Here is a 6,924-nt window from a genome sequence, read left to right as displayed (position 1 = left end):
ATGACTTAACAAAGGCAACGCTTTAAGAAGAAGAAGAAGAAGAAGAAGAAGAAGAAGAAGAAGAAGAAGGATCAAAGGAAGGAGAATGGAATCCAAAATACCACGATACCTTAAAAGCGAGGATAAGTCTAGTGAAAAGCTTCTGTAACCTTATGGAAGAAATGAAGGGAAGAAAGATAAAAAAACATCCTTTTTGTCGTCAATACCACGATACCTTAAAATGGTCGGATAAGACGTGTACAAAGCTTGTGTTCTGAGGGAAGAAAAGAAAGAAAGATAAAAAACCAAGATAAGAGAGATAAAAAACATCCTATTTTTGTCGTCACGTTTTGGTGAAATCTTTATGCCGTTGTTTGGGTACGAACGGATTTTTAAACGAAACTCTTTTGAAAGTGGATTTACCAGTGATGCAGTTTTACGCTAGTAAAAGGGAATTAGCTTTATAATGTTTTTATTTATTTTCTACACTTAAATAAAACTCTAATTTTAATTGGAAATTTTCCGTAAAAAATATATTTTTATCAGTCGTATTTCAGTAAAATTACAGGCGACCGTAATTTTACCTTACTTTGTTATTATCTTTTACGGGTTGGTGACCGTAATATCACTCCTTTAAGTCAATATCGCTTTTAAAAATTTAAAAATCCTGGAATAAATGTTGCCAGGCATTTACCGTTTTTTATGACAAATTTTTAACAGTAATATTATTTCTTTCTTTTTCTCTCCTATACTTGGTCTTTAATAAGACTGAAATTCCATTTGAATATCATTTTTATATACTTCCAATATCAGACTTAGATAATTACCATCCAGCGAAACCCACAAGTCGTTAACCCTAGAAATTAACGAATTGCAAACATGCTAATCAGACGTTTCAGTCTATGATTAAGGCCGGAAGCACACTAGCGACTCTGTGGCGCCACAAAGCCACAGCATCGTATGGCTGGGGTGTGGTCTCCCATAGGTTTCCATTGTTTTCAAGTTTTGCCGAGCAAACAAGCGACTGTGGCAAGCGACTGTGGCTCTCTGTTGCTCATCCCCGCCACAGGCGTGGCTTGGCTTTGAAAACAATGGAAACCTATGGGAGACCACATCCCCGCCACACGATGCTGTGGCTTTGTGGCACCACAGAGTCGCTAGTGTTCTCCCAGCCTAAGACTAACTCTTATCATTAACAAGGTTTAAAAGGTTTAAAGGCCGCTCATGAATGGCAGAATAAGGGACAGTGACATTGCCCGATCAGGCAGGACAATGCTCTAGACTAGAGACTGACCATATTATGCATATGATCAGCACCCAAGCCCCCTCTCCACCCAAGCTAGGACCAAGGTAATTGGTGCTGATGACTCAGCAGATAGACCTATAGGCCCCCCCCCCCCCCATCCTTAGCTCACAAGGATGGTGAGGTTGCAGTGGCCAAAGAAACCAACAAGTTTGAGCGGGACTCGAACCCCAGTCTGGCGTTCATAGTCAGGGACGTTACCATATCGGCCACCATAACCCTAACTTCTCTACTGTTTTACATGCTTGAAGAACTGGAATTTCTTGATTCTTTAGCTGTAAATTTCTTAGTCAAAAAGACCTTGCTCCAATAGCGTAGTTTTGTTGCAATAGCTCATCCTCTCCTTTTGCCTGCGTTGATGAAATTATCCGTAATTTTAATCGAAAATTACAGACGACCGTCATTTTTAACCTACTTTGTTATTATCTTTTACGGGTTAGTGACCGTGATATCACTCCTTTACGTCAATATATCCGTTTATAAAGCGTTAAATGTTTGGCAACATTTATTCCAGTATTTTTACCGTTTTTCACCGCTAATTTTTAGGTCTGCGGGTTTTTAGGCCAACCATTAGTTGATGGACGGAATTATTTTGATAAAAAAAATGGGGGTTTCAAAATTAGATAGTTTCTTGATGTAAGTATTCCTAATTAAACATTTATTCAAGGCATACAACTCTGTGAAGCCAACTATACATCATATTTGTTCAAAGAAAATGTACATATTTATATATGTGTGTGTGTGTATATATATACATATATATACACATATATACATATATATATACACACATTATATATATATATATATATATATATATATATAATTATATATATATGTATATATATGTGTATATATATATGTATATATAATATATATATATATATATATATATGTATGTATATATATATGTGTATATATATATGTATGTATATATATATATATATATATATATATATATATATATATATATATATATATACATGATCTAAGAATGGTTTATTATCAGATATGACAATAGGAAAAATCAGATGTAAAGACTAACTTGCAGTTCACTTAGAAGTATCGGGAAGTCATTGATTTTTTTCTTAAGTTTTCCCGAGAACTGACGGAGAGGGAAACAAAACGAATAATCATTAACAAGTTCTTGATTTATTCTACAACTCGTTTTATTTGTTTATTAAAACAATATTACACAGCAACCTTGAAGTTTTATTCCAGCTGTGACCAAGTTGTGGAATGATCTTCCTAATCGGGTAGTTGATGACTTTAGCTGGGTGTACACGGTCTAGCGGTTCGTTGAACCCGGTTGTCGAACCTGCTTTGTCAAACTTTTCGAACAGGTGAAGTCAGTCATAGTTCAAACTTGCAGTGAATGTTTTTATGTTGAACACGCTGACATAAGTTTTTTTTATAGTTTATGTATGAAATGTCAGTTTTAATGTTCGTATCGTTTTTGAAATATTGTATTTTGTATTGTTCATTACTTCTTATATCGTTTATTTATTTCCTTTTTTCCTTTCCTCACTGGGCAATTTTTCCTTGTTGGAGCCTTTGGGCTTATATCATCTTCCTTTTCCAACTAGGGTTGTAGCTTAGCTAGTAATGATAATAATAATAATAATAATAATGATAATAATAATAATTATTATTATTATTATTATTATTATTATTATTATTATTATTATTATTATAATGATTATGATAATAATAATAATATAATAATAATAATAATAATAATAATCCGTTAAAGTAGACATTTATATGAAAAATATTAATGCTGATTGTTTCTCTGACTACATAATGCCATTTTGTTTATAATGAGAAGACTATTTGGATTCAGTTGCACAAATAATAAATCGGAATGAAATTTCAGTCAGCTTTATTATGAATATATTACTTCCACTTACGCGAGTTCCCGCTGTATTCCAGAACGAAGGGGAATAGTAATAAGCGATTAATGTGGGTGAATAAAATTAATGACAAGTTTTAGCCATTTCGTCATTCCTCATTCTTGCCTGAATCATCTAGAATTTATTGAGAAATACGTCTAAAAACTCGAATGAAAAGTAAATACATTAACTGATTATTGTTACGAAATAGAAATATGATTTTCAATGAATTGACGTTAAAATAATGTGAATCCAAAGTGACACTTTGAATATTTATTTTATTCCAGGTTTGAAACCCTTGTATTTTCTGTAATATTATCGACCTTTCATTAACATAATAATGGTAATAATAATAATAATAATAATAATAATAATAATAATAATTATTATTATTATTATTATTATTATTATTATTATCATTATTACTATTATTATCATTATTAATATTAATAATAATAATAATGATTATTATCATTATTAATAGTATTATCATTATTATTATTAAAAATAATAATTATTAGCATTATTACTATCATTATCATTAATAATAATAATAATAATAATAATAATAATAATAATAATAATAATAATAATAATAATAATAATATGGCCAGGCATGGGACAACGCCGCTAATCATTGTAATTTACAACGATTATAACGAGTATAGAAAAATATATTTGATAAGTGTAATTCAAAGATTGGCTTGAAGATCTTTACTTGCAATAAGTACAAAGATCTCCCATCTTTTGTTTGGTGTCACAGATAACTGAAAAGCTTATTTTAAGCCTTTGTAAATAAACTATTCAACAAACTTGCTTCCAGATAGCCAATGTGGATCCTTCTCTCTGGTTACGGTTCATTTTCCCCTTTGCTTACACAAACACACTGATTAGTTTTACATATTCTTAACAGATTCTCCTCTGTCCTCATACACCTGACAGATCCGAGATTACCAAACAATTCTTCTTCTCTCCAGGTGTTAACTACTGTACTGTAATTGTTCACTGGCCACTTTCCTCTTGGTAAGGGTAGAAGAGACTCAAGCTATGGTAAGCAGCTCTTCTAGGAGAAGGACAATCCAAAATCAAACCATCGTTCTCTAGTCTAGGGTAGTGCCATAGCCTCTGTACCATGGTTATCCACTGTCTTGGATTAGAGATCTTGCTTGAGGGTACACTCGGGCACACCATTCTATCTTTTTTTTTCTCTTCCTCGTGTTTTATTTTAATGTGTATTCTATTATTTCAAGTTTTTATAGTTTATATGTGAAAGATTTATTCTAATGTTATTATTGTTAAGATTCTCTTGTAGTTTTTCCTCATTTTCTTTCTTCACTGGGCTGTTTTCCTTGTTTTAGCCCTCTGGCTTATAGCATCCTGCTTTTCCAACTAGGGTTGTAGCTTAGCATATAATAATAATAATATGTTTTAATGAAACGGGTTAGGTCTTCCAATACCTTTTTTTACAATGTTTGAGTCCAGACTTTTCTGAATATATTATTTTTCGCGTACGATGTTTTTTTTACTCATGACTTCGCAACTCGATCCTCTTTTATTTCTACATCTTTTCGTTTGGGAAACATCTGTTTTTAGTCGGTTATTTCTGTTTACCCTCTACGCTGGATCCTCTGTACTTTTTCTTCCTCTGTGTCTTGTAGTTCTGTTTCTTTTCTTCACCGACACCCTCGTGTTGTTGTTTTTTTTTTTTTTTTTTTTTTTTTTTCCGTCTGATCTTTTGTAAAATCTTTGTTCTCATCCCGTAGATTAACTGTTACATTTGTTCCTCCTCTGTAATAGAAATTTTGTTAAGTAAAGTACGTGAGCTCCTTTTACCAATACTGATTTTGTAATCCTATAACTGTAGTGAAAGAGACATACAAATGCTGCTCCCTGATAACTAACTGTATTTAGAGACAACATGGGTATTTGTAGGCCCCCAAGGGATCAGAGAATTTATGGTAAGCAACTCTTCTAGGAGAAGGACACTCCAAAATCAAACCAGTTTTCTAGTCTTGGCTAGTGCCATAGCCTCTGTACCATGGTCTTCCACTGTCTTGGGTTAAAGTTCTCTTGCTTGAGGGTACATCCGGCCACACTATTCTATCCTATTTCTCTTCCTCTAGTTTTGCTAAAGATTTTTATAGTTTATATAGGGGATATTTATTTTGATGTTACTCTTCATATGATATATTATTTTTCTTTGTTTCTTTTCCTCACTGGGGTATTTTCCCTGTTGGAGCCCCTGGGCTTATAGCATTCTGCTTTTCCAACTACGGTTGTAGCTTAGCAAGTAATAATAATAATAATAATAATAATAATAATAATATAGTACAGTTGAAATTATGTTGTTACTTCAACGGCTTTTTGACGTGGAGTCCGATGGCGGTTGGAGTGCAGAAGAAAACGTAGATGTGGCATAATTTTTTATTTATAAATGCGTTGCTTGCAGCACGTGCATTACAGTCCAAAGGCAAATTGTGCATCATCAGCATCTATTTAAAAAAAAAAAAAAAAAAAAAAAAAAAAAAAAAAAAAAAAAAAAAAAAAAAAAAAAAACTAACGCAAGTGAACAGCAAACAGTCAAGGATTGTTAAACTCCAATTTCAAAATGTCCGGAAATACGCGAGCTTTGTTAGTTAAAGCGAATATTTATGGTAAAATATCACTTGGCCCATTTTACCGGAATAAAAAAATTGAGAAGAGCGAGACAAATGCTAACATAAAGTGCCGGAGGTTAAGCACCATTACTATGCTGTTTTTGTTTAGTTTTTGTTTCTGTGATGGTAAAGCTTTGCGAATACAGTTATGTAGGCAGAATGGAAATAACATCTCGCGTTGCATTTCGGATCGAAATGAGGGAATTACTCTAGATAGAGGATTTAGCATTAGATGTATTTGGAATAGAGGAATAGATCTATTTGATTTAGAGCAACAGATATATTTGGAATAGAGCATTTCACTTGGTGTTATTCAATAGCGAATACCATTCGAAAATAATTTCGAACGAGTTCAGTGGTGTTTTTTTTTTATTTATTTATTTTTTTTTTCATAAAGGGTTTGTAAATAATTTCAATATATTTCATAAGAATTTATTAAATTAATGGAGTAGATATATATACAGTATATGTATGTGTATATATATATATACATATAATATATATATATATATATATATATATTATATGTATATGTATATATATACATATATATATATATATATGTATATATATATTATATGTATATTTATATATATACATATATATATGTATATATATATTATATGTATGTAATATATATATATATATATATATATATATATATATATATATATATATATATATATACACATATATACATATATATATATATGTATATATATATATATATATATATATATATATATATATATATATATATATTGGTGTATGTGTAAAAATGAAAAATGTTGGAAGGCCATGATTTCGATTCTATTGCAAGGCGTAGCTATTCAGATCGTATACGTTCCCTCTAAATTTCATTGAGATTTCGGGAACATGATCAAACAATGACTTATGTAAACTGTCACTTGGTCGATTCTGGTGGGCCAGAGAAGGGTTATATAAGAGATTGCGACCTACGAGGAAAGAAAAGAAACGGTATGCGGTATTTTTATGCATTGAAGTCACACGTATTTAGAATATGTTAGTGTCTGTGCCTCAATTTTTTTTAGGTTTTATTCTTTTATCGCTGAGTTTGGTGGCAATATCTGAA

The sequence above is a fragment of the Palaemon carinicauda genome, chromosome 13 (assembly GCF_036898095.1).
Source record: "Palaemon carinicauda isolate YSFRI2023 chromosome 13, ASM3689809v2, whole genome shotgun sequence".
Lineage (NCBI taxonomy): Eukaryota > Metazoa > Arthropoda > Malacostraca > Decapoda > Palaemonidae > Palaemon > Palaemon carinicauda.
Note: the sequence above shows the minus strand (reverse complement) of the source record.